We start from the raw sequence: 19073 nt of genomic DNA, 5'->3' as shown, positions 1-19073 counted from the left end.
GTAGGAGAGAAAGCAAGATTCCATGCCTTACTGCCCCGCTACTATCGGTTCAAGCGAGGCATTTCGGAAACCCCAAAGGCTGCACCCAAAGTACGAATCCCCCGCAGTATTAAATAATCCGCAAACAATGCGGAAGCAAGAAGGGAAAAACACAGTAACGGAATCCTTTGTCTGCTACCGCGTACAGTAAGCTGACTTCTGTGGAGAAAAGGTTAGCTGTGGAGTAGGTAAGGCGGGAGAGGACGCCTTTAAGTTAAATGTTTAACTACTACACTAAGAAAACAGGAGAAATGGCGGCGGCCAACCAGTTCCATGGTCGCCTCCCGGCCTCCATCTTTAATCAGCGATTTCGGCCCCTACTCCACCATCGGAAAAAAATACAGAGCCAACCCCCAAATAGAAAAAAAAAAACCGCCACACGCTCACCTTTATGGTCCATCTCAGCACCCTCCACTACCAACCGTTCTGCTTGCAACGCTTTTCTTCTTATTATTATTATTATTTATGGCTTTTAAAGGCAGTTGTAATTTTCTAACAGTTAAAAAAAAAAAAAAGGTAAGAGTATGTATAATATAAAGAAAATATAAAAGCTGAGAAACAAAACCGCACCTTTCAACAGAGCAGCAATCCTAAGCCGCCATCTGGTGGCATTTTCCACAAGCAAATGGCGCAACTACAAACCAAAACGCGACCACCCTCTGCTGGACTTACACTACTTAGCAACTGTCTACGGAAAATAGAACTAAACGGAATGATAAAAATTAGGCGAAGAGGAGTTGAAATACCATTGCGCATGCGTCATCCAAAAAACTCGCGCGACCCTATCAAGAAAAAAGTACAGGAAAAGAGGTTTAAAAATTTCGCGCGTAAATTTTATGCGCATGCGTACTTCTAAGAGTTCGGATGGCAGTCGCACAAGTGTTGCAAGAAAGAATTTGTTTTGATTCAAAGAAGCTACTGATATACAAGTACCCAGTCTCAGGTTGTAAAATAAAGACAACTTTAAGTGTAGCTGTAGCAGTTGTCAATCCCACTTATCATCTTGCAATATTTGAGTTAGGTTCATATCTAAGTTCTCTAAATTCTCTGCGAATTGATCAGATCTCGCTCCTATTTCTTGTTGCTTCTTGTAGAGAGGTTGTATATGAACACTGGTTATTCCCAAAAAAGCCAGCTCTTGCTCCCTTCCTTCCGCCATATTAGCATAATTTGCATATACATATATGCAAATGAATATGCTAATATGCCCCGCCCCTTCCTTTGCCCCCCCCCCCCCAAATGAAACAGTCAAACTACGCCTATGGTGGTCGCTAAGCGAAGAGGTGTTTCGGCTGTTGGTCGATCGTTGGGGGTCTCCCAGGATGGATCTGTTTGCCTCTGCCGGCAATGCAAAACTTCCTCTGTTCTTCAGTCGTCGCAAGGATCCCAAAGCGCAGGGCGTGGACGCTCTTCTACAATCCTGGCCAGCCGGTCTAATGTATGCTTTTCCTCCTTGGCCTCTGATAGGGCGTCTTCTTCAGAAGGTCGAGACACATAAGGGACGTTTGATTTTGGTGGCTCCGGACTGGCCTCGAAGGCCGTGGTACGCCGTTCTTTGGCATCTTCTGGTGGATCTTCCCTTCAGATTTCCAGTCAAGCAAGATCTCTTGTCGCAGGGTCTGGTTGTTCATCTGGATCCGGATCGATTGTGTCTTACGGCCTGGCTCTTGAAAGGGCTAAACTGATTAAGAGAGGTTATTCCGCTGAGGTCATTGCTACTATGATTCACTCTCGTCGACGTTCTACTTACTACTACTACTATTTAGCATTTCTATAGCGCTACAAGGCGTACGCAGCGCTGCACAAACATAGAAGAAAGACAGTCCCTGCTCAAAGAGCTTACAATCTAATAGACAAAAAATAAATAAAGTAATCAAATCAATTAATGTGAACGAGAAGGAAGAGAGGAGGGTAGGTGGAGGTGAGTGGTTACGAGTCAAAAGCAATGTTAAAGAGGTGGGCTTTCAGTCTAGATTTAAAGATGGCCATGGATGGGGCAAGACGTAGGGCCTCAGGAAGTTTATTCCAGGCGTAGGGTGCAGCAAGACAGAAGGCGCGAAGTCTGGAGTTGGCAGTAATGGAGAAGGGAACAGATAAGAAGGATTTATCCATGGAGCGGAGTGCACGGGAAGGGGTGTAGGGAAGGATGAGTGTGGAGAGATACTGGGGAGCAGCAGAGTGAGTACATTTATAGGTTAGTAGAAGAAGTTTGAACAGGATGCAAAAATGGATAGGGAGCCAGTGAAGGGTCTTGAGGAGAGGGGTAGTATGAGTAAAGCGACCCTGGCGGAAGACGAGACGGGCAGCAGAGTTTTGAACCGACTGGAGAGGGGAGAGGTGACTAAGTGGGAGGCCAGCAAGAAGCAGATTGCAGTAGTCTAAACGAGAGGTGACAAGGGTGTGGATGAGGGTTTTGGTAGAGTGCTCGGAAAGAAAGGGGCGGATTTTACAGATGTTGTAAAGAAAGAAACGACAGGTCTTGGCAATCTGCTGGATATGAGCAGAGAAGGAGAGAGAAGAGTCAAAGACGAGGGATTATGTGCGCTCTTGGAGGATATTTGAGGACTGGTGTGGGGAATTTAGCCTATCTCCTTTTAGTTCTTCGGTTCCACAAATTTGGGATTTTTTGCAGCGGGGCTTTGACAAAGGCCTTGCTTTGGCTTCTCTTAAGGTGCAGATTGATGCTTTGTCTTGTTTTCATGGTCATATCCAAGGGAGGTCTATTGCTGGTCATCCGGATGTAGTGCGTTTTTTGAGGGGGGTTAATCTCCGTCCTCCCTCGCAACGTTCTTTTCCTCGGGATCTGAATTTGGTGCTTACGGTTCTTACTAAGCCTCCCTTCGAGCCTTTGTCGTCCTGAAGTCTGAAGGACTTGACTCCGAAAACAGTATTTTTGGTGGCCGTTGCTTCGGCTAGGCGAGTTTCAGAGTTGCAGGCGCAGTCGTGTAGATCACCATTTTTGGAGTTCTGTTCAGATCGAGTAGTGTTGCGGACCGTCCCTTCCTTTCTTCCCAAGTAAGTGACTCGGTTTCATGTTTCTCAGCCGGTGGTATTGCCTGTGTTAGGTTCTTTTTCCGGCTCAAAGGAGCAGCGGCATTTGAAGTGTTTGGATGTCAAACAGGTGTTGAAGCACTATATTAAGTTTATTGATGACATCCGGCGATCTGATTGTTTGTTTGTTCTGATTGGAGGTGCGCATAAGGGGTTCATGGCCTCTAAACTCACTATTTCTCGATGGCTTAAAGAAATGATTGCTTCAGCTTATCTTCTTTCTGGGAAACCTGTTCCAGAGCATGTTAAGGCTCACTTTAGAAGAGGTCAGGCAGCCTCGTGGGCAAAGCGTTGTCTGGTGCCTCTAGAAGACATTTGTAGGGCGGCGACCTGGTCGTCTTTGCATTCTTTTTCTAAGCACTACCATTTAAACGCCCTCAGTCGTAGTCAGGTTGCTTTTGGAGCACTCGTTTTGTCGGCGGGGCTGCTAGGGTCCCTCCTATAATTTCACTGCTTTGTTACTTCCCATCAGTCACTTTCGGGGCCGGTCCAGAGGGACGCTAAGGAAGGGTAAATTAGACCTTACCTGCCAATTTGCTTTCCTTTAGTCCCTCCGGACCAGCCCAGATCCCTCCTTTCAGGTATCTGTGTTTTTTTCAGAAGTTAAGAGTTCTTTTTTGGAGCTGTGTTGCTAGTTTACTTCTCTATTATAACTAACAGAAATGTTTTTTTCTGGTTTACTAAAATGTCCTGTGTGAAGGACTGTATTGCTTCGGTATTGCAGCCTGCTCACTTGATCACCACAGACTGCTCACAGAATAAAATACTACAGATTCTTTTAGATTCGTATTGGGTAAATGAAACTCTTTATTTGCACTTTAATTGGAGAGTGTATAAGTCATTATTGTTACTGCATCACAATGATTAAGAAATACACATACTAATCGAGTACATTACTAAAGGAATGCTATAGAAAAGTAAAATAAGAAGGTATTTATATATGTATATATACATACATAATCACTGGTCAGGATTTACATCATTCAGGCCCTTATCTCATCAGCTGGGAGGCCCTTTGTAGCGACAGCCTGAAGCGTCCAAACCAGGAACAAGTCTTTTCTGCGTCCACCCACAGAATGAGCCCCAAGGCTCTGCTGCAAAAAGCCCCCTTTTTAAGCTAAAACTTATCCAGAAATGTGCATGAGGATGCCGTCATACTCTCTCGGTTCAAGAAAACAAACCACTGGCCAGGTAAATTATTTACCAAACCTCAAGAGTACCCGCCCCCCTTCTGCACAAGCTGGCTTCAGGGACATACATTGTTCTTAAGAGGTGCCTTATCTCATACATTGTTCTTGAGTGTGCCTTATCTTATACCAGCCTGTTCTTTGAGATATACCAGGAAAGTCACTTTTGGGTCAAAGACAGGGGATTTTAAAAATGTATTATCGATTAAAGCAAGACTGAAAAGCAGTTTTTAATATTTTCCATCACAAGGACCATGATATGTTTCAAGGCACTCACCCTTTGTTGGCAATGTGCTGGTGGCTGCTCAGGTTTTTTGGATGCACAGTTTATTTATTTCTTCTATGGCTTACTTCTGCTTTGGTACTTTATTACTGGATCTGTCTGTAGCTGGCAAGGGCTCGTATTGGCTCGCTAGAGTCACAGCTTTTTTTCTCAGTCTTCACCTGCTGGAAGGCATACATAACCCATCAGTCACATTCTGGGCTGGTCCGGAGGGACTAATGGAAAGCAAATTAGCAGGTAAGGTCTAATTTACCCTTATAATGTATTTCCTCTTTGGAAGGTACATTGGAATTTAATAAGAATTATATCCTGGAGCTGGTTAAATCTCTATCTCTTTCGTGGAAACCATTATATCTTTCTTGGTGGGGTCAATTAGAGACTATTAAAATGATGCTAATGCCCAAATTCAACTTCATGCTTAGTATGCTTCCTGTCCTTTTTCTGAAAGCTTTTTATACTCAAATAGATAATATCTTAACTAAATTTTTGTGGAATTATAAGCCTCCTAGGATTGCTCTGAAATCTCTTAAAAACACCAAAGGAAAAGCGGGTGTCCTCTTTCCTGATTTATTTTTTTTGGTTTACCACAAAGCATTCATTTTAGGTCAGGCGTTATACTGGTTGATAAAGCCTCAACATTATCAACCTGTGTGGTTAGCAATGGAGCAACTGATGTGGGGCTCTTCTTTAAGTCCCCATCTCTTGCCTTTATCTGTTTCAGAACGATTGAAAAATAATAATATAATTCTTTCTCTTGTTCCCTTCATTCCACCTTATGGGGCAATCCTTTAATCAAAATGAATAAGCATCCTATATTTTTATTTATTTTATTTATTTATTTATTGCATTTATATCCCGCATTTTCCCACATATTTGCAGGCTCAATGTGGCTTACATTGCTCCGCATGGTATCATCATGACTGAATAAACATATACAATTAGTAATTACATAGGAAACAAGGGAAATACAGTGTATAAAGTAACATGTATAGAGAGAACATTTATGGAATAGCAGATTAGATGGTGCTTTACTAAAGTTCAAATGATGGATCATTATGGTATGTTCTGTCAAAGAGGTGGGTCTTCAAGGGTTTCCGAAAGTTGATTAGGTCATGTATTTTTTTCATGGCAGTTGGCAGTGCATTCCATAGCTGCGTGCCTATATAAGAAAAACTGGATGCATGTGTCAGTTTATATTTTAGTCCTTTGCAGCTTGGGAAATGGAGATTATAGAGCTGCACGGGAAAGGGGTTTGTGGGAATCCCGTGGAACCCGTGGGATTCCCGCAGGGACGGAAGCAGTTCTGTGAGGTTCCCGTGGGGACGGAAGCAGTTCTGCGGGGTTCCCGCGGGGACGGAAGCAGTTCCTGTGGGGTTCCCGCAGGGATGGAAGCAGTTCTGTGGGGTTCCCGCAGGGATGGAAGCAGTTCTGTGGGGTTCCCGTGGAAGTGTAAGCTACACCTGCACCTGCCTCTCATCTACTGAGTACCAAGTTCTTTGAGTGCTGTCTCCTCCTCCTGCTTCTCTTCCTCCTTGCTTTAACAGCACAAATGTGGAAAATGTTCCATTAAGGAGGTGGTAGAGACAGAAATGATGATGGAATTCAAAAAGGCGTGGGATGAACACAGAGGATCTCTAATTAGAAAATGGAAGTTATAAAAAACCTAACCTTAAATGGCTGCATGTGTGTGGATGTGTGAAGTAATGCTTAGATGGGGACTCTGGCTGTGATTAACTAGGACCAATACCAGGCAGACTTGTATGGTCTGTGTCTAATATATGGAAGTCTGGTTTAGGATGGGCTGAAAAGGGCTTAGACAGCAACTTCAGTGGCTGGAACATAAGGACAGTTCTGGACAGATTTTTACGATCTGTGTCCCACAAATTAGAAGATGAATAGACTGGAGTGGGCTTCAACGACAACTCCAGCAGTTGGAACATAAGGATAGGGCCAGATAGACTTCTATGGTCTATGTTCCAGAAACACAAAAGAAAGACCATAATCAAGTATATAATATCACACTCGTTTATTTAATCATGAATTGATAATGAGTGTGACTATTGGGCAGACTGGATGGACCATTCAGGTCTTTATTTGCTGTCACTTACTATGTTACAATTAATCCTCTTTGCTCCTGGGCTGATAAGCAGACCTCAGCTCTGACACAGGCATGAGCATCAGATGTCGCCTGATCTACTGGCGCGTGCATGTGGTGACCTCTCAGCACACAGTGCCAGAAAATCAGAGACAAATCTTACATGTGCACAACAGAGTGTTCCAAGTTTCAGCTTCCATTCCTTCCTTGCCTACAGTGCTGTAGCTCAAATCCAGAGAGAGACTGAGGGAGCTGACTGGAATTTTCTTTTATGTACCATTAAATTCTTACAGTGATGGGTGGGGATGGGTTAAATTCTTGCGGGGACGGGTTGGGATGGGTTACATTTTCGCGGGGATGGGTAAGATTCCAGTGGGGACGGGTGGGGATGGGTAAGATTCCAGCAGGGACGGGTGGGGATGGGTAAGATTTCTGTCCCCGTGCAACTCTCTAGTGGAGATTCAGGAGTGTGCGAGATGATTTTTTGGAGTTCCTGAGTGGTAGATCTATGAGGTCTGACATATAGACCAGAGCATCTCCATGAATGATTTTGTGAATCAAGGTACAAATCTTGAACATAATGTGTTCTTGACTGGGAGCCAGTGCAGTTTCTCTCTAAGGGGTGTGGCACTTTTGTATTTTGCTTTACCAAATATGAGTCTGGCTGCAGTATTCTGGGTGGTCTGAAGTCTTTTGATGACTTGGTCTTTACAGCCAGCGTATAGTTGCAATAGTCTAAGTGACTTAATACCATTGACTGCACCAGGTTGCAAAATATATCTCTTGGGAATAAAGGATTCCACATTGAGTGGAACATTTTCTTTGTGGTATTCTTCACATGACTTTCCAATGTAAGATTTCAGACAATGGTAACTTCAAGAACTTTCAGGCTTTCCGATACGGGAAGGGTGAGTTTTGGTGTGGTTATAGAAGTGTATTTATTTGGGTTGAATTGTGATGAGAGGATGAGAGATTGTGTTTTTTCAGTATTAAGTTTTAGTTGGAATGCATCCGCCCATGAGTTCATGATTTGGAAACTGTGGTTGATGTCATTAGTAATTTCATTTAGATCGTTTTTGAATGGGATGTAAATTGTGACATCATCTGCGTATATATGTGGGTTGAAGCCTTGGTTGGCTAACGATTTGGCCAGGGGTGTCATCATTAGATTAAAAAGGGTGGGCGGACTTCCGGTGACGTCACGATCCGCAATGGCAGTCTGAACGCGAAGCTCCCGAATACCAGCCCAAATACTAGCTAATAAGTAAAGCAATTGGAGCCCGAAACGAAAGGCGAGAAGTAAGAACAGCCAGCGAAAGGCACGCACTCCCAAAGATGGCGAACCCGAAACCTAAAACGGCGGATTTAACTGCCTTCGCATATCGGGAACGTGACCACGTGGCGGACAAGCAGGCAGGAGATCAGCCTAGTCAAGGGGCCGCCCTAAGCCCGCGGCCTACAAGCGCTCAGGACACACACGAAGAAACACAGGAAAACAAGTTGCCACCAGATAAATGGGAACAGCTGAGTACATGGTTGTTGGACATTAAAAAGGACATTAAAAAGATGCGGCGCGATTTCGCGCAATTAAGCGCAGACTTAAGAGAAGAGATCAAAGAAGGGAACCGAGTTAACGAGACTGAAGTGGGCCTTGAGGAGCATGCAGAAACGTTAACGGGGATCGAGCAGCAAATGGTGGAGCAACAAGCAAACATGAGATTCCTCACTGACAAGGTGGAAGACCTAAAAAATAGAAGCCGGCGATCTAATATCCGAGTGTGAGGCCTGCCGGAGCTACCGGAATTTATCAACTGCGAAAAGGTAGTGCAGGATATAGCGGCTCATCTGCTCTCTACCCCGGAGCGCACAGTGGCACCAGAAACAATCAAACTAGAGCGAGCGCACAGGGCACTTGGTCTGAGAAAGGCTAATGTGCCTAAAGACATTGTGGCTTGCTTTACAGAGTTCAAAGTTAAAGAGGAAGGGCAGCTAGTCCTATAATATGGGAGACATATCCCATTGAACTATTTCAAGACCTAGCGGCTACCACATTGAAAAGGCGAGGAGTGCTGCGCCCATTAACGGAAAAGCTCCGAGATGAGGGAATCAAATATAAGTGGCAACATCCTTTTGCCCTAGTGTTTTATAAAGAGGACAAGCAGCGCTGGGTAGTCACGCTTGAGGAGGCTCAAGAGTTTTTGGGGCAGGACAAGGAGACAACAGTGACCACAGCGCGTCAATCCAGTGGACCCCCGAAAAAGAACAAGCAGAAATGGCAGAGAGTATCGCAGGGGCGAGGACGGCTGAGAAGACAAGCATCAGATCAACGGCTCGCGGCAGGGAAAGGCACATGAAGGAACACCGCACTTTGGAATTAATTTTCTGCCCATAAAGACTTGCCAAATTTAAGAACTGAGACAGTTAGAACTGTGCTTGCAAGCTGCTAAGGGCCAGAGCGCCTAAACGGGCTGGTACCGAAGGCGGGAACGGAAGTCCACACTTTTTCTTAGCATGCCCTCAAAGAAGAAGGGGGCATGCTATTCCAGGTTATTGGGGAAAGAGGGAGGGGGGTGGGGGGATTGGGACAAGGGGGAACGGTGGTGGATGTGTAATAGACTGAGTGAATGGCATCAGTTGATAAAGTGTTTAAGTGTGTAACATTCAATGTGAGGGGCCTTAACTCGCCTATGAAGCGCCAGTTAGCATTCAAAGAAATGATATGCTTGCGAGCGGACATAGTGCTTTTGCAGGAGACACACCTGAAAAAGTGTCACGAGAAGCTGGTGGGTCATAGGCGATACCCTATAATATTATTCTCATCATGTACAGATAATTTTAAACAGAGAGGGGTATTAATAGCGCTGTTGGATTCACTTCCCTGGCAGGTTCAACATACAGTAACTGATAAAGAAGGTAGATTCTTGCTGGTATTAATCTCACTATATAATGTTCAGTACACAATTGTTAATCTGTATGCCCCGAATTCCGGGCAGAGACAGTTTATAGAAAAAGTGGAACAACAATTGCAAAAATACCAACAAGGTCAACTCCTTTTGGGGGGAGACTTTAATGTCACGATTCATCCCCCGTTAGATAACTCCACAGGCCAAGCTGTATATGCTAAGCTAGATAGGAAAGGACTGAAGGGTTTCTTGGCCAGATGGGGACTGACAGATTTATGGAGGGCAAAACATGGACAGGAAAGAGACTATACATATTACTCCGCTAAATACAGGTCCTATTCTAGAATAGATGGATGGATGGGAGATGTGGCAGTGGCTAATACCATACGTGAGATTAATATAGAACCACGCACCTGGTCGGATCATGCTCCAGTGGTAATAGAATTACATATAGGATTCAGGCAGGTGGGCATGCGATACTGGAGGTTAAATGAGGCAATCCTAATGGATACTAAAAATATCCCAGTGATAGAAAAATATATTGAGGAATATCTTAAATTTAATGATGTGGGGGAGGTCCGCCCAGAATATTTATGGGAAGGTCTTAAGGCGGTCCTTAGAGGACAATTAATAGCACTGGGAGCATACATATGTAACCAAAACACGAGTTGCCCAAGAAGAGAGTATTAGGGCAGAACTATTGAAATTAGAACAAGCACATAAAAAGAACCCCAAAGACACCAGTGGACTGATAAAATTAAACGAGCTGAGAAATAAACTTAATGAGCTGCAGCTGGCAGAATTGGCCGCCAAACTACAAATGACACAACAAGAATACTTTGAATTTGGGAAAAAGGCGGGTAGACTGCTAGCTTGTAAATTGAAAAAGCTAGCGCAACGTAATCATATAGGGGGCATCCAAACAGCGGCTGGGAATTTTGTCACACAGATGGAACAGGTTCAAGAGGAATTTTTGGATTATTATACAAATTTATATGAACCAGAACAAGTCCCAGAGGCAGCTGAAATAGAGCAATACTTACAAGAGGCGGATCTTCCGCAGGTGGAGAGAGGAGGATCCGAGCAGATGAAAGCCCCCATCTCACTAGAGGAGATAATGTGGGCAATAACAGATATGGCAAGTGGTAAGGCCCCAGGTCCAGATGGATTTCCCACTAGGTTCTACAAGTTGTATAGTAAGCATTTGGCCCCAGTCCTATTGAAAGTGTTTAATGATCTATCTGAGTCTCAGGAACTACCCTATACCTGGAGATTAGCAGCAATAACCCTATTATTAAAACCAGGGAAAAATCCGTAGCTTTGTAGCTCCTACAGGCCAATCTCGCTTTTGAATGTAGATTACAAGATATTCACAAAAATATTGGCCTGCAGACTGCAAAAGCAGATACCAGGTGTAGTACATGAGGATCAGGTGGGTTTTATAGCGGGGCGACAGACATTTGACAATACCAGATGCCTGATGCACGTTATCCAGCAGGTGAGAGACGACCAGACCTCAGCAGTATTGCTTTCGATTGATGCAGAAAAAGCATTTGATCGAGTGGACTGGTCGTTTCTGTTCCAAGTACTGCAGTGGGTGGGGATAGAGGGGAAGTTTCTGAGATGGTTACAGCTACTATATTAAGGTCCACTAGCAACATTAAAAATTAATGGGTCTTATACAAGAACATTTAAGCTTCAACGTGGGACCAGACAGGGATGTGCGATATCTCCACTGCTTTTCGCTCTGTCCCTGGAACCGCTAGCCTGCATGCTTAGGAAAGATGGGGCAGTGAAGGGAGTGGTGAGAGGGTGGAGAGAACATAAACTTATGCTGTTTGCCGATGATATATTACTCACAATTGTGAAGCCAGAAACATCTATAAAAAGGGTAATAGAACATCTCACGCAATATGGGAAACTATCAGGGTTTAAACCGAACTTGGAAAAGTCCACCTTTCTGAACCTCACAGTGCCCTCCAAAGAATTAGCGGCCCTTAGGACTGAGTTTCCCTTTGTATGGGCGAAGAAGGCTATTAAATATTTGGGCATACAGATAACCCCACAGCTAGAGGGGCTATATGCAGCTAACTTCCCCCAGAAAGCAGAAGAACTTTTTCAGGAGCTAGATAGATGGGAAGGACTTAACATATCTTGGCAAGGGCGCATACACGCTATCAAAATGATGCTGCTTCCGAAATTGCTATACTTATTTATGGCAATTCCGATCCCAATTCCCACAAGCTTCTTTACAAAGCTTAATCGCAAAATGTTTGCATATATCTGGAGGAAACGCCCACCACGAGTAAGGCGATCTATGATGTTTCAAACATGGGAGAGAGGAGGTATGGGAGTCCCTAACTTCTACCTATATTATCAAGCGGCCCAGATTCGGGTCTTGGCAGAGTGGTCACCTGGGGCATCTAAGAAATGGCTTCACTGGGAAAGAGCATGGTTGGGCAGGCGAGAAATAGAAGATATCTTGTGGATACCGAAAGAGGAACTAGTGCCCATAATTAAAACAATGCCCATTGGATTGAGGCATCCTCTGTGGACTTGGTACCAATTGAGGAGGCGTCTATTTCCGGAAAGGGTGTATTATCGGCAAACAGCAATACGTTGGGCAAAAGGGTTTTCATTGGGGAGATCGGAGAAGATATTTGACAAATGGGCCCAAGCAGGGTTGCGAACATTAGGGCAAACATGGAAAGATGGAGAAATGATTTGCTTTGCAGACCTCCAGGAGGAATATGGCCTGATAGAGAGAGATCTTACCTATTATTGCAACCTGCGCAGCTTCCTTAAGAAGAAAGCACAGGATGAATTAGACCTAGCTGAAACAGATCTAGAATTAGCGATCACTAGAGGAGGAGGCAAAGGAGGGATAACCCGTATATACTTGGCCTTGCTGGGACGGACTGATCCTCAGGTAGTATATCAAAAGAGATGGGAAGAGATATTACAGACTACTTATCCCGCAATAGTTTGGAAGGGTAATTATAAATATTTACTTAAGCCATCCATAGCACAAACGGTGAATGAAAATGGTTTTAAGATGTTTTATGGGTGGTATTACACACCAGACCGACTACAAAAGATGTTCCCGGAAACATCAGGACGGTGTTGGCAGGAGTGTGGCCACAGAGGCACATTCTTCCACATCTGGTGGTCATGTGGAAAAATAGAAGAGTACTGGAAGGAGGTATTGCAGCTGGTTGATAAAGTTCTACAAAGAAAATACCCATGGAAGGCAGAACACTGTGTACTGCATTTTAAACCAGCTGCGATACCCGGCTGGCAACATAGACTGGCGACTCAATATTTTGTGGCGGCAAGACTGGGACTGGCTTGTGCCTGGAAGCAGGTGCAACCACCAACACTACAAGTAGCAACTGGGAAAGTTGAGCACCTTTATCAAATGTCAAAGTTAACAGCTATGCGAAGAGGGTCCATGCTGGTTTTCAACAAAATATGGACACTTTATGAACAGTATAAAGAGCAGTCAAACACACCACTGGGGTAGGGAGGGAAGGGAGGGAAGGTTAAAGTTGGAGTTAAATAAGCTTGATGTAGAAGAAATATGTAACTGAGCAACCGAATGTTGGTTATTTTGTATTTGAGAAATCTTTAATAAAATATACAAAAAAAAAAGGGTGGGCGAAAGTGGTGATCCTTGGGGAACTCCGCAATCCAGTGGCTTACCAAGGGGGGGCGGTGGGGGCAGTCCGCCCCGGGTGTCAGTGGGTGGGGGGGGGTGTTCCCTGCTCCGTTGGCGCTGCAGCTGTCAGCCCTCATCTCCTGCCTCCATCCTGTGCCTTTAAAGAAAAATCTGAAAAGCAGCATAGCAGGCAGCGCTTCGCGTCTGCCCTGCTTGTAAAAGAAAGCAGCAAATCTCCTCGTCGACGTCGCATCAGGTCTTTCCTCACTGGGTCCCACCCTCCTCTGAGGTAACTTCCTATTTCTGTGAGGGCGGGACCCAGTGAGGAAAGACCCGACGCAACGTCGACGAGGAGATTTGCTGCTTTCTTTTACAAGCAGGGCAGACGCGAAGCGCTGCCTGCTATGCCGCTTTTCAGATTTTTCTTTAAAGGCAGGGTGGAGGCAGGAGACGAGGGCTGTCGTCTCTCCACGAAGGTGCTAGGTGGGTCGGGTTGGGGGGGGCTTAGATGGGAGAGGGGGACTGGGGAGGGAGGTTTCAGATGGGAGAAGGGGACTGAGGAGGGGGGCCTCAGATGGGAGAAGGGGACTGGGGTGGGGAGGGGAGGGGGTCTCAGATGGGAGAAGAGGGGAGAAGGGGACTGGGATCTCAGATGGGAGAAGAGGGGAGAAGGGGACTGGGGTGGGGAGAAGGGGGTGGGGGGGTCTCAGATGGGAGAAGGGGACGTGGGGAGGGGGTTCTCAGATGGGAGAAGAGGGGAGAAGGGGACTGCGGTAGGGAGAAGGGGGGTGGGGGGTTTCAGATGGGAGAAGGGGATGTGGGGAGGGGGGTCTCAGAGGGGAGAAGGGGACTGCGGTGGGGAGAAGGGGGGTAGGGGGTCTTGGGAGAAGGGGACATGGGGAGGGGGTCTCAGATGGGAGAAGGGGACTGGGATGGGTAGAAGGGGGTGGGGGGTCTCAGATGGGAGAAGGGGATGTGGGGAGGGGGGTCTCAGATGAGAGAAGGGGACTGAGGTGGGGAGGGGATCTCAGATGGGAGAAGAGGGGAGAAGAGGATGAGTGGGGAGAAGGGGGGTGGGGTGGGGAAGGGGCCATGCAAGAAAATGGGAGCCATGCCTGGGGCTGGTGGGAAAATGGGTCTGGGGCTGAAAAGGGATCCCTAATGCAAGGCATGTGGATGAAGGGGGCTGGAACTGGAGTCTGAAAAGGAGGTGGGATAAGGGGGCTAGTACTGGAACTGGGGGCTGAAAAGGGGCAGGGGCTGAAACTGGGGACTGGGGGCTGAAAAGGGGACAGGGAGAAGTGGCTGGGGCTGAAGCTCGGGACTGGTGAGAGAAAAGGGCTGGGGCTGAAACTGTGGACTGGTGGGATAGTGGGACTGTAAAGGGGGGGCAAGTGGGAGATGTGGGCTGGGCCTAGAACTAGGGGCAGGTGAGATAAGAGGGCTGGAACTGGGGGCTGAAAAAAGGGGCAGAGAGGGGACAGACGATGGATGGATGGATGGGGAGGAGAGGCAGGGCAGACCCTGGATGGATGGATGGATGGGGGGGGAGGGGAGGTCAGACCCTGGATGGATGGATGGGGAGAGGGAGGGCAGACCCTGGATGGATGGGGGGAGAGGGCGGGCAAACAGTGAATCGAAGGGGGAGAGAGAGAGGGCAGACAGTGAATGGAAGGGGCAGGGAGAGAGGGCAGACATTGGATGGAGGGGACAGCAGAGAGGGCAGAAACTGGATGGCAGAGAAAGAATGAAGACAGATGCTGGATGGAAGGAAGACAGTGAAAAGAAGATGAGGAAAGCAGAAACCAGAGACAACAAACTGTAAATAAAATATATATTTTTATTTTTTTGCTTTAGGATAAAGTAGTATTGTAGCTGTGTTAATAAATGTTTATAATAGAACATGTAAATAAGGTAATCTTTTTATTGGACTAATTTTAATAAATTTTGACTAACTTTCGGAGAACAAAACCCCCTTCCTCAGGTCAGGATAGGACACTGTAACACACTATACTGTATTGACCTGAGGAAGAAGGTTTTGGCCTCTGACAGCTAAATGTAATAGTCCAATAAAATGGTATTTTATTTTCTATATTTGTTTTATTTCTATTTGTTAATTTGTAAAGTGGTGATTGTCATGACTCTCGGGGCTTGATAATAAGAAGCCCCAATATCATGGAGCATAACCCTGGTGCAGCAATCACCTGAAGTCTCTATTATTTTGTAAAGTCTCTTTTATTGAATAAATCACAGATAATTTACTCACAGATAGATGTTCAGGATACAGAGACTTCTGAATCTGGAGGCTGTGGGAGGTGGAGATCTGAAGAGAGGTAGTTGTATTGCAGGGGGAGGGGAAAGTAGTTGAACAGGTAGAAATAGTCCAAAGCTGGGTGACTGCAATGTGCAATATCTCATTTGGAAGAAGATATTTACAGGGTAAAAAATCCAGGTTCGTTACAGGGAGTGCGAGGGCTTAGACGTTACAGGGATTTTCAGCAGGACAGAGCTGTCTGGAGCGAGATGGTGGTGGGCTCCATGCCCTGGCTATAATGGAGGAAGAAGCCCCACATGGCTGAAAGGACAAGGAAGTGGTGGGGCTTCATACAGGGAGGAGCAGACAGAGACCAATGGGGGACAGAGCCTGCTATCGGATAGCAAGGGGTAGTCCTAGAGATAGGAGGGAAAGGTCATACCTGGCTGACCTCTGATAGTAAGACTGAACAGGAAGACAAAAGAGCCAAGCTTGGCAGAGGGAGAGGGAGAGAGAGAAGGTCTGAGCAGCCTCACAACCAGTGATAGCAGTTCTTACACAGCCAAACAAGTGTGGTTGCATTGCCTGTGAACTACATTACCCACAGTGCATTGCTCATATATCTTTACAATGAGAGACTGCAGCAGCGAAAGTTCTTAGAAATGAGAATAACAGTAAAGACATTACTCACATTTTAGGATCACGTTATGAACTAGTGCAAGGCTGTCAGGGAACAGAACACTCCTCGCCTGATATCGGTGGATATCATCATCATTATCACAATTTATTAAATCAATCGCATGCAAGGTCCATTATTAACAGTCAGGTTGTCCATCGGCTGTCGTGACACCAAGCTTGAATGGACAGTCACAAACTCTGGAACAGCGTGAGTCCTTGGCCTATTGTCATCGGACAGCAGCAAGAGGCAAACCTCCCAGGCAGGACTGGACTGACGAGCTTGGCTTGGCTGGAACAGGTTTCAGAATACTCGAACGAGCTTGGCAGGAACGGGGTCCAGGACTTTCAACGAGCCGGGTAGACACAGGGTCTGAAATGAGAGACAGACAACAACAACACAAGAGAGAGAGAGAGAGCCTTCGAGTCTCTGGTCTTCACAGGAGGTGGCAGATCACAGTGCTCGCGCCTCTTCATGTGGTACGAGGAGTACGACTTCAGCGATGGGTCTGCAGAAATTCTTCGCTATTCCTTGTTTCCCAGTTCTGACCTCGACCTTTCTGACGCTTCCATCTTCGCTAGGGATAGCTCTGGTAACCACCGCCACGGGCCACTCGTTGCGTTGGGCCTGGTTGTCTTTGAGTAAGACAACATCGCCTTCGCGGATGTTGCCCTTGCTGATCTGCCATTTGCTGCGGGTCTGTAGGGTCGGGAGGTACTCTCGTCTCCAGCGGCTCCAGAAGGTATTGGCCAAACTCTGGACTTGTCTCCATTGCCGTCTGCATAGGTATTTCTCATCGAAATCCCCAGGCGGGTTTGGTGGCACACCTGTCTTTTGCGTTAGAAGTGTGGCTGGGGTCAAGATCAAGGGCGACTCTGGATCTGAGGACACTGGGATCAGAGGTCTCGCATTGATGATAGCAGATACTTCTGCCAGAAGTGTGGTCAGCACCTCGTGGGTGAGGCGATTAGCCCCTGCTTCAGATAGCATAGAGTCGAGAATGCGACGAGCAATCCCGATCATGCGCTCCCAAACTCCTCCCATATGCGAAGCATGGGGGGGGTTGAATATCCACGTGCAGTGGTGATCGTTCAGGTACTTTTCGATAGCTGGTGCGTTGATCTTCTCTGAATGTATTTTCAGCTCTTTGCAGGCACTTATGAAGTTAGATCCACAATCAGAGCGAATCTGCTTGGCTGGGCCGCGGATTGAGAGGAACCTCCTGAGAGCGTTTATGAAGCTTGAAGTGTCCATCGACTCTATGACTTCGATGTGGACAGCGCGTATGCTCATGCACGTGAACAAAACGGCCCATCGTTTGCTGCTTGCACTTCCTCCTCTGGTTCGTCTCGAGACAACTGGCCAAGGTCCAAAGATATCCAGTCCCACATAGGTGAATGGTGGGTCAGTGCTCAGCCTTTCGGATGGCAGGTCTGCCATTCTTTGGTCTTGGTGTTTGCCTCGCAGTTTCCGGCACTTGACACATCTGTGGATGGTTGCAGTGATGCACTGCTTCGCTCCGACGATCCACACTCCTGCGGCCCTGATTGCTCCCTCGGTGAAGTGTCGACCTTGGTGCTTGACCTGCTCGTGGTAATGGCGCACGAGCAGGGTGGATACCGGGTGCCGGCCTGGGGTGATCAAAGGGTTCCTTTCGCTCTTGTCTATCTTGGCGTGGGTGAGGCGGCCGCCTACCCTTAGCAATCCATCCTCATCCTTGAAGGGATCTAGTTTCCAGAGGGGGCTGTCCTTTGGGATCGTCTTCCCTTTGCTGATGCACATGTACTCTGCAGCGTTTGCTTCTTGTTGTACCCAACGTAAGACTACCTTCTCTGCCCGGACAAATTCTTCAACAGCCAAGGGCTTGGAACAGAGATGCCAGTGATGACACTTGCCTGTTCTTCTATCGGGGCTCTGCTGGAAAGAATGCGTTAGCTTGACGGAGTTTAAAAAGGGGTTAGATAGATTCCTAAAGGACAAGTCCATAGACCGCTATTAAATGGAAAAATTCCGCATTTTTAGGTATAACTTGTCTGGAATGTTTTTACGTTTGGGGAGCGTGCCAGGTGCCCTTGACCTGGATTGGCCACTGTCGGTGACAGGATGCTGGGCTAGATGGACCTTTGGTCTTTCCCAGTATGGCACTACTTATGTACTTATGTACTATGTGGATAAGGTGGGCTATGGCTCTTCTCAGCGTCACCCACCGTGAGAATCGGTTGAAGCGGTGCGTTCCCGGGGTATCCTTGGGTGAGACACTCGTGGCGAGGACCTTGACTATCGGACGGACTTCGACATCATCTTCTGGGTTCACCAGTTCAAAGGAGTTTATGGTAGTTGTAGTGGTGCTTTTTGGTTGCGTGAGGAATTTCGGCCCTGTCAGCCAAGTCGTTCGCATCAGGTGAGTTGCTGGGACAGCCCTTGTGGCATGGTCCGCTGGGTTGTGGTCGGTTGGCACGTAATGCCATTGGTTAGGTCTGGTGGATTTTCGGATGCGTTCCACTCGGTTACTCACATATACATGGAATCTTCTGTTCTGGTTGTATATGTAGCCGAGTACGACCTTGCTGTCTGTGTAGAACTTGACTGAGTCTATGTGGGTATCCATCTCGCTTACAACCAATTCGGCTATTTCTACTGCTAGGACTGCTCCGCAAAGTTCTAAGCGTGGCATGGTCTGCCCACATTGCGGAGCTAGCTTTGATTTGCCGAAGATGAATCCCGTACGGATGGCCTCGCAAGCATCTATGGTCTTCAGGTATGCCACTGCAGCTATGGCTTTCTCCGAGGCATCAGAGAAGACGCAAACCTCCTTGTGGCGGGCGTTCGTGAGAGACACTGGGACACATGTCCGTGGGATGTGGAGTTCTTCAAGTGTCTTTAGGGAGTTTCGCCATGTGTTCCACTCTTGCCTTTTTCCTGGCGGC

At 46.7% G+C, this 19073-nt stretch overlaps 1 protein-coding gene across 1 annotated transcript in view; it reads right to left on the bottom strand.

Moving 5' to 3' along the window:
• LOC115478324 (cohesin subunit SA-1-like) overlaps nucleotides 1-736 on the bottom strand; it is a 241134-nt gene extending 240398 nt beyond the window's left edge. The window contains exon 1 of the mRNA XM_030215627.1: nucleotides 610-736. The gene's annotated coding sequence lies outside the window, so the exon portion shown is untranslated. The remainder of the gene's footprint in view (nucleotides 1-609) is intronic.
• Nucleotides 737-19073: the final 18337 nt, after the last annotated feature.

Source organism: Microcaecilia unicolor, chromosome 10 (genome assembly GCF_901765095.1).
Source record: "Microcaecilia unicolor chromosome 10, aMicUni1.1, whole genome shotgun sequence".
NCBI classification, from domain to species: Eukaryota; Metazoa; Chordata; class Amphibia; order Gymnophiona; family Siphonopidae; genus Microcaecilia; species Microcaecilia unicolor.
The sequence above is the reverse complement of the archived record's forward strand: the minus strand, read 5'-3'. Positions and strand labels throughout refer to the sequence as shown.